Source organism: Lampetra fluviatilis, chromosome 5 (genome assembly GCF_964198595.1).
Source record: "Lampetra fluviatilis chromosome 5, kcLamFluv1.1, whole genome shotgun sequence".
In the NCBI taxonomy this organism is placed as follows: domain Eukaryota; kingdom Metazoa; phylum Chordata; class Hyperoartia; order Petromyzontiformes; family Petromyzontidae; genus Lampetra; species Lampetra fluviatilis.
The window spans coordinates 659,803-669,586 of record NC_136279.1 but is presented as its reverse complement, the minus strand read 5'-3'; positions in this window follow the sequence as shown (position 1 = coordinate 669,586).

Sequence of the window (9,784 nt, the reverse complement as noted above, 5' to 3'; positions counted from 1 at the left end):
ATGTTTCTATGATCCCAATGACTGGGCAGGCCTTCATCCAGCGGTGGATCGATCGTGGCTGACGATGATGAATGACTGAGCAAACTTCGTTTGTCCAATCAACCCGTGACACGCCCTCGAGAGCGAGATGCGATGTCCTTAAGTAACCCGACATTGATTTTTCCCGGTGCCTGAAACGTTTTTTTGCAGGATGAGCGTGACTTGAAGAGTTACTCGGGTAGCTTCTGTAAGCCCTCCAAGGCGGCATCTATGCCTCACGATGAGCCAGCGCACGCAAGAACCAGTTTGTGAAAAGGCGAATGCAGTGCAATCACAACGCGACGCATTCCCACCAAAAACACCGCTCTCCTATCGCTCCTGCCACCGTGACTCTTCCCGTGAACTTCACTCACGGATTCCTCCTCCACCCTTGTCGAGGACTCGGTCTACCCGACACTCGCCGCCTCATCTCATCCACACTCACGCGGTGTTCAACCACCACAACCACCACCACAACCACCACCACTACCACCACCACTACCACCACTACCACCACCACCACTACCACCACCACCACTACCACCACCACCACTACCACCACCACTACCACCACCAACACCACCACCACAACCACCACCACTACCACTACCACCACCACAACCACCACCACTACCACCACCACTACCACCACCACTACCACCACTACCACCACCACCACTACCACCACCACCACTACCACCACCACCACTACCACCACCACTACCACCACCAACACCACCACCACAACCACCACTACCACCACCACAACCACCACCACAACCACCACCACTACCACCACCACTACCACAAGCACCACCACTACCACCACCACTACCACCACTACCACCACCACCACTACCACCACAACCACCACCACTACCACCACCACCACCACTACCACCACAACCACCACCACTACCACCACCACCACCACCACTACCACCACTACCACCACCACTACCACCACCACTACCACTACCACCACCACCATCACCACCATCACCACCATCACCACCACCACTACCACCACAAACACCACCACTACCACCACCACCACTACCACCACTACCACCACCACTACCACTACTACCACCACTACCACCACCACTACCACTACCACCACTACCACTACCACCACCATCACCACCATCACCACCACTACCACCACAAACACCACCACTACCACCACCACTACCACCACCACTACCACCACCACTACCACCACCATCACCACCATCACCACCACTACCACCACAACCACCACCACTACCACCACCACCACCATCCCCACCATCACCACCACTACCACCACCACTACCACCACCACTACCACTACCACCACCACCATCACCACCACCACTACCACTACCACCACCATCACCACCATCACCACCATCACCACCACAACCACCACCACTACCACCACCACCACCACCACACCGCAGGTTTCATCGCTCCTCTCGCTGCTTCTCCCCTCCTACTGCTCCACTCTGTCATTCCCTCGCCTCGTCCCTCTGACAAGAACCCGGCCCATTAACCCGCCACGTGTCGCACTCTCATCTCTCGCTGAACACGTTCGATCGCGCTGCTTGTTGCTTGCCCGCTCGGCGTCTGAGGCCTTTGGGGGTCTGTGCACAGCAACTGCGTCTCAGCGGCTGCTAAAAAAAGCGTCGTGAAGAATGCAGCTGCGAAGCTCGCACCGCGGGAATGCCCTTGCTCAGACTTGGAGCGCCGCTGAGACGCCAGGTGCTCAAAATACGCACACGAGGTGACCTCCTCGTTCGAGGCGCGTAAAGTCAGACTGCCACTTGGGGGAAAAGTCTTAAAGTGGAACATAAAAACAACAACAACAACAACATCCCCGTCATGTGCCCTGGCGTGCAGGTGAACATCTCAACGTCTTTCTGCAATTACCATCACCCCTTCGTTCGTGCTCGAGTCATTGGTATGATTAGCACGCCATTGCTGCCTCCCGTGCATTCCTATTCTATTGTTACCTAGTCCGGCTCTCTTAACTTTTCAAAAATTAAGTTTCAACAATTGTATTATTTAAAAAGGAAACAGGCAATAGAGTTTGCTGGCACTTTGGTTGGCATTCTACAGGACTGCGGCTTGTCGTTTAGTGTATAGTTTGAACAGGCATTTCTTAGTTGTCAAAACCAAATGAATATATCATCTGCCGTGGTCAATCCACTGTCGGATGAAGGCCTCCCCAAGCCGCCGCCACCTCCGACGATCCTTCTTTGTAGCAATCCACCGGGTACCTGCACCGGGACTGATGTGATCACTCCATCTCCTCGGTAGACGTCTTCTCGGACACAGCAGCCATGAAATAGGAGGTTGCCGATGTTCGCCTCTGACCCACAAGACTCTCTCTCGGCGCGGGTGCAGGGCGAGCGGTGCCACGCGGGGCCTGCTCAGCACAAACACCGCAACGCTCTCACGAGAAGAGGACTCCAGACACGAGGCCGACGGCTCTCCCCGTGGGCGCGTGGATTTTTTTTCTCTCCCGGTCCTCCAGGTTTTCCCCATTCACATTTATAAACACGCGTTTAGATGACTTAGATAATTATTTGGCTGATAGAAATTTCCACGTGATAAGCCACTTCGTTGAGCTATCAGTTGTGGCCAGGTGGCTTCTGACAAACAAGTTAATTCTGTAGCTGAGTGGGCTTTACCTGGTACAATTGACAATAGTGTATTTTTATTTGCTTACATTTTCTATACACTCCTATCGTGTTTTTCTATTGTTCATTACTGTTTTGAGTTTTTAACCCGCCCCTACTGGACATTTGTGAAAAAGATCGTTATAGCTAATCAGATTCCTCCTGCAGTATAAACAAATATTCTGACTGCCTATGCCCGGCGACTGTCAGCATGACTGCGCTACGCAGCGCGAGCTGTCACGCATGCGTGGCGTTCAATCGCACATTCATCGTGATGCGACAGGCACCACGGGGGCACAGACGACAACCGTGACACGCGTTTGAACCCGGGCGAACTGCCCCCCTCTCTCTCTCGCGCTGATGGGAACTCGGATGAGACGCTTCCTGCAGTCGGAATGGGCACAGCGTGTACAGCGGCTCCTCTTGTAATCGTCACTCAACAGAAGCCCCCGGAGAATCCCCGGACACTGCCTTCTCGTGCCGCGCCGTCTCACGAAGCACTCGCTTGTCGCGGCTATGATTCCAAGGCGTCAACGTACCGTGACTCAAGAATGGACGATGCTCGTCTCCGCCTTTGCCACTGGCGAACATTCCACGTTCTCTTGGTGGTGACTGGTCTCTCTATCGGAGAACAAATTCATGCTCATGGGCAAAAGTGATACTCACGACGACGATGATGATGGAAGGGATGATGGTGAGTTATTTTGACCCCCGACTGGAAATTGAAATTGCAACCTTTCCAGCTCTAATTAAAGCGTTCTGTTGAAGTGCAACACGGCCAGAAGTTATTCCAATGCAAGACAATTACATCTTTATTTAATTTTAAATCCTTATTTAATTAAAGCAGAGGCTTTTTTTGTTAAATAAGCACTTCAACACCACGTGTTTAGCCACCAGTTCTCAACACCTGGGTGACCTTTGCATGCTTGGGAACGCTCAGAAGAGAGGGGGCTTCTCACGCGAGGGGTCACGTGCTCAACGTCCTTTGACCTTTTTGCAAACCCCCTGTTAAAAATAAAAGTTTAAAAAATAAAACCCTTTCCTTTAGCGGCTGACTCCCCCGCCCGTGGCTCCCTCCCCCGCACCGTGACCGTAAGAAACTGCTCCCAGCCAGAGACGAGAACAATCCACAGCGACTGCAAAACGTGTCGCTCAGAAACCGCGCCACGATGCGGTGCACAGCGTGGCGATTCGACCATCACGACTCCCAGCCCCCTTGGCAACCCACTGCCGGGTGACAGCCCCTTCTGCGTGATGCCGCTCGTCCAGGTCGTTTGACCATACCTCGCCACGCTGGTCTGTGCGGGTTGGATGAAGCGTCCGGGACACGACTCGAGATGACGCAATCACTCGACTCCCAAGGACTTGATTTCCAGGCGGAGTTGTGCGGGGCTGAACTCCGGAAAATATCCCCCCGGGTCTAGGGTAAGGGGTCTGCGGGGTATGGAAGCGGTAGAGATGTGAACTATTCAGCTCTGCTCGCCATTGATGTGAGCCGGACAGAAATCGAACCCAGCTGTGCAGCTCAGTGTGCGAACCTTCTTCTTTACTTCTGGCTGATGTACAGGGGGGTCCAGATATCTCTGACCTCCTTTTAATTTTCCAAAACATAATACTTTTTTAAGTAAGGTTTATTTTAAATAGAAATTAATATTCAAAGGAAAAGAATGTTAGGGGTTAATTCATTGGGGATCACAACACATCTGGACCACCAAGTCAATGCAGTTGCTGCAGCTACAATGTCACGTGCAGGTGGTCAAGCCGGACGAGCGCGTCGGGATCTGCGGAGGGCATCGTCGCTGTGATGTCTGCGTCGTGTTCGCGCATCGGGGACGTCTTCGTTGTTTGTGATACGGTCCCTGTTCTGGATGACCATAGTGGCACGCCGCTGCAGAGTTTTCAATTTTCCATTTGTGCATCACGTGTCCATATGCAGTGGATGCGGTTTAGCGTGGTCCGTGAGCTTCGTGGAAGATCAAAACCAGGGATCTTCTGCGTTAGATCTTTCACAAGGCGTTGAGCAAACGAAGCGTAAAGAGTGCCCGAGTTATGTTAAAGCATGCGCAGCAAAGATGTTTTCCCAATAATTGTTTCTTTTTTTCTTAAAGATATGTTCTAAAGGAGTAGCTTAGAGGAGAAGCCGTCGTGATGTAATGATAAGCAACCACGATCCGGAGCTCACGTGTTCTATCCCATCTCCTGGCGCAGCAACTAAGATAATGAGGGCGAGTTTCTGAAATCTGCTCCACACCCAATTCCGGCCTCTATCTACCCAGAAGTGTCATGGGTCACCACAGTTAATCGCGTGTGGTTGGGTAAAGTGTGGGTCCACCAACCTATTGCAACACGTCCGGTCAACGGAAGAGTAGGCCAAATACCATCTGTATTTCGCTCAGTGCAAATCCGCTTCCGCGTGTTGAATTTCAACTCGGGAGGAGCGCCGATTAGAATCGTCCCGTGCGTGCGCTCTTCTTGTCGGAGAGCGAGCTACGTGCCCCTTGTCAAATGACGCAAACCACGAATGCAGCAACTCACTGTCCCAGTTCTTCTGGTCAGAGAAATGCAATTTGAACATTCCTCACTCAGTCACCGGCAGAGTGCACCGCGCCAATAGGAAGAGACGCCCCCCACACCTCTTTGTATGCGGTTCTTTAACAAGTGAATAGGGACAAACGACTCATTGTGTTCAGAATAGACGCTTCATTGGTATTGATTATGCTGCGATGGCATTCCCGGAGTGAAACGAGGCTTCAGCTCACCGCGAAGATGCCACGAATGGCTCAAGCCATTTAAATGTACACCGTATACCATTTAAAAGGACGCTATGATAAAGCCATACTTTCAAATTATATTATCAAATGTTGTTCATTCACTAAATCAGTGTGGAAGGGGGTGGGAGTGATCATTGTCGCGGTTCCAGTTCGGACAGGCAGTGAGCCGCACCGCAGGTTTTGTATTCACAGGTGACTCGAGCCGGTGGTTCATTAATTCGGGCACAATAGCAGAGCGGAGGTAATGAGTCATGCACCGGTGGGTGCTGCTGCTGCTGCTACTGCTGCTGGGCTCCGGCCAGACCTGTTCTCCTGGGAGACCACGTGGATGTCTTGGCTGGAAACCCGGAGACAGACAAGTCGCTGCACAACCCCCACGGGGTCGCGCACGGGGCCGCATTAGACGCGCTGCAATCACGCGGCTCCAATCGGCGACTTCTGATTACCCTCGCGTGGCGAGGAGTCGATTGGCAGCGTCGGTTATCTTCGTGTCGGGGTTGGTGAGCGAGCCAGCGGTCGGTTTCATGAGTGGCCAAGGCCCAGGTGGTACGGGCAGAGGCGGCGCTGTGTGGGCCACGCTCTGAGATTCGTGAATGCGCGATTCTTCACGGTCCCTCGTGCTATGTTCTGACGCGGCTCGAGGCAGACGCTGCCAGTGAGTTGAGATCCGTCCACGGGGGCTGACACAGCAGAACACAATATATCTTAAATGTGCAAATATCCCAAATGCTGCGCTCCTCTATGTGTGCTGTTAAATCTCATGAAACAGCACTCACACACCGTGTTCTGCTCATGTAGCACGATGCTAAAATGCAGGGTGAACACTTCATTATCGCGATTATTGGGCAGTCGCCCCCGCGAGGACACAGAACGGGTTCCAGCCAGAGCCAGGGGGGGCAGTATTATCGGTGTCGCGCTTCCCTCTGCCCCGGGGGCAGGGGATGGACGGGGCAGCGGGCGACCCGGCGCACTTATCTCGCATCAGTGTCATTGTGTGGAGATTGTGCGATGACAGTTCCATTCTTGTAGCCATCACAAGTCTGCTCCAGACCAGATGCAGCCAGCGCCCGCATCGCAGTGGCTTGTCGGGGTGACGGGTGGGTGGGGGGGGATCTCGTGCAGAGGAGCCCGCGGCGTGATCACGAACACCGACACCGGGGCGCGTCTCGCGCGCTCGCGTCCCGCGGCGGCAGCAGAGTGGCCAGTGCGCTGCTGCGCTACGGACGTGGCCACCCGAGTTCGATTCCTGCTCATGACCAATTGGTCTCGGGCCTCCCCCTAGGTCTGCTTAGACTTAGATAAGTATCAGTTGCAGCAAACGTTCATACTGGGGAGGCAAAGAGAGGCAAAGGTGGCTGGGCATGGTTCTGACCACACCACCGCCCTGTGAGCCGTGCCGGCCTCCGTAGGTGCTCGCGAACAAAACTTGCCCCAAAAGTCTGTGGAGGCTACACGGGGCATCTCTATTGCATTCCGAACGTTGCACCTTGCAGGATTGTTTATCATATTAAATTCTGAAAAGTTTAATTCGTTATTCCATCCATACACGTTAAATTATGAGTGCAAGTCTATTTTTATTGAAACTTTTGAGTGCGATATTAAAAATAACAATTCAAAGCGCATAGTCAATCCACTGCTGAATGATAGCCATGCCATGTCAGAAATACGGTTTGTGTGACCACGCTTCATGCTGCTGGTTAGTACGGGTTAGTACGGGTTGGTGAGGGCTGGTGAGGGTTGGTGAGGGCTGGTGAGGGCTGGTGAGGGTTGGTGAGGGCTGGTGAGGGCTGGTGAGGGTTGGCGAGGGTTGGCGAGGGTTGGCGAGGGTTGGCGAGGGTTGGCGAGGGTTGGCGAGGGTTGGCGAGGGTTGGCGAGGGTTGGCGAGGGTTGGCGAGGGTTGGCGAGGGTTGGCGAGGGTTGGCGAGGGTTGGCGAGGGTTGGCGAGGGTTGGCGAGGGTTGGCGAGGGTTGGCGAGGGTTGGCGAGGGTTGGTGAGGGTTGGCGAGGGAGAACCCATCCACACATCATTCGCCACTGATGGTAGCCGTGGCCGGGAATCGAACTCAGGTCACCGGGTTCACAGCGCAGTGCGCTCACCACCCCGCCACTGCTGCCCTGCCTGCGTAGCATGAACGGACTGTAATTATACGGATTCGGATTACAAAAGAGGGGAGGAAAAAACAGCTAAGTTGTGGTGGCTGTTTAAATGTGGAAACTAGAATTTTCCGAGCGTGTTTCCACTGAACACACCGAGTCGAGTCGGTAAACAGCTGAGCGTGTTTATTTTCTCCTAAATGAGCCGGTGATGTGTTTTGGAAACACTGTGCAAATATCATTAGTGGGTAGATGTGGCCAACATCAGACTTTCTAAAATGAAGATAATTTGTCACTTGATCCCCAAGCATGTCCCCGCGTGCGTGTGTGTTTACTTGTTTGTATATACATCCGGCAAACTGACACTGGCAGAGGACTAATTCAGCACACTCCAGGATGGATAAAACACGAACCGCTTCGTGGGAAGCCAGCATCGGTTGTTGTTTCATTGAAATATTGATTCCTGACATAGGAATGCCGAATTTCCCCCACTGGCTCAGACCTATAGAAGAATATGAGCACGGCTTAATGTGTATTTGAGCGGAGAAACACTTCTGGCCTCGGACTATAGAGTAATCATGTTTAGCTTGAGATGAACAGTGAAACAGAAACATGTGGTGCCAGTATTACAGTGTGTCATAAACTATTATCTGCTTAGAATGGCGATTTTTTTTCAGGAGCTAAACACCAATGCCGATGTTCGCTAGAAACGAGAGAGGGCTTCATGAGAGAGTTGCTGTGGTTTTGCCGTTCCACCTCCATTGAAGGAGTGCAGACCACAGCGGTTTACTCTGCGGTCCATAGTTTGTGTTGTGTGGCCACAACCGGACTCCTGAAGCTGTAACCTTTTATTTTCCATTTAGGAAAAATATTTGCACATCGGCCTGTTTATGGTCTGATGCGGTTGATAGTTACACCACCGGTGTCTTCGAGGAATGTCCTGAAACAGAAATAGTGTACGAAGTATGTTTGTGACGTGCTGTTGCATTGCAGGTTACACATAGACAGAGTCAAGTCAATCTCTCCACAGAGTATTTGTTTAGTACAGGACACATTAAACAACACTGCATACGTTATCACGGCTGTGTTGTTGCACCGCTCTCTGATATCTTTTCTTCAAGAGAGCAATCGGCGCGTCTAACCTTGATAAAGTATCCATAACTAAGGTTGACGACACACTGTGTCAAAATCGGTCCAAGAGTGTTCTTGTGTTGAACCAATGCTGCTGATAAGATGCACTCCCAGAAGGCCGAATGGCTGATGGGTCGGGTAAATTATGTTTTACTTCGGGCTTTTAAAGTGTCCGGGGAGCAGACTCCCCCAGCAGCACCCCGTTGGGTTCCGTCGAGAACGCAGAAGCGGCGATGGGACGAGAAGCGCCTCTTGTTGACGACCCGGCGACGGGACACTGACCACAGTGGAGACCGCTCCCAGCCGCGACCCCACAACAACAGCAACACTGCATGGAGGAACTTGTGTAGATCTCTCCCCCATGAATTGAAGATCAAGGAGTCGCCAAAGATAAGATCATAGAATCAAAAAACACGGATGGATAAGCGGGGTTTCCTCGTACACCAGTAGTCCATTACGTTAAGTTGTAATCATTTGAATGACAAACCTATGGGTTATGGTAATATCTCGTCATCCTGCCATGCATGGGAGCTGCCAAGGCCCCTGCTCTCCTGAGTGCCCTCTCCGTCTCTGTGCGAGACGACTTCTCCAGAAACAGCCTCTCGTTACAAAGGAGACTTTACAAAGCTATTGTCTGCTCAAGCAATCAACGCATTCGGTAAATGAGTCAACACAAAGTCCAAACGAGATCCCGATCGCAAACATCGTATCACCCATCGTCTGATCAATATTGATTTTCGCTAAGTGGGATCACAAGCTGTTGCAAGTCTTGGGAGCCCCCTCCATTAGCTTCAGCTCACGCTGAGATGGAAATTGTGGCCCTCGGTGATGTGAGTCGAGGGCCAGATGAGTGCCCCGAGGGTGCCGGACGGCATCACCACTCGCACCTCTCCAAACAATCCACTCGCAGTCGTTGAATTAATAGACCCAAAAAAAACACTTCCTATTATTATGTCCACATGATGCAATGTTGCTCATTCATATGTATTCTTATTGGCACGCGTGTTTACACAGGAATTTACACACTGAGGCTGATTCCTTTTTGCCAGGCGGGTCCTGCAGGTTTTGTAGTCACCTGGCGATGCTGATATGCCACTTGAGTCGT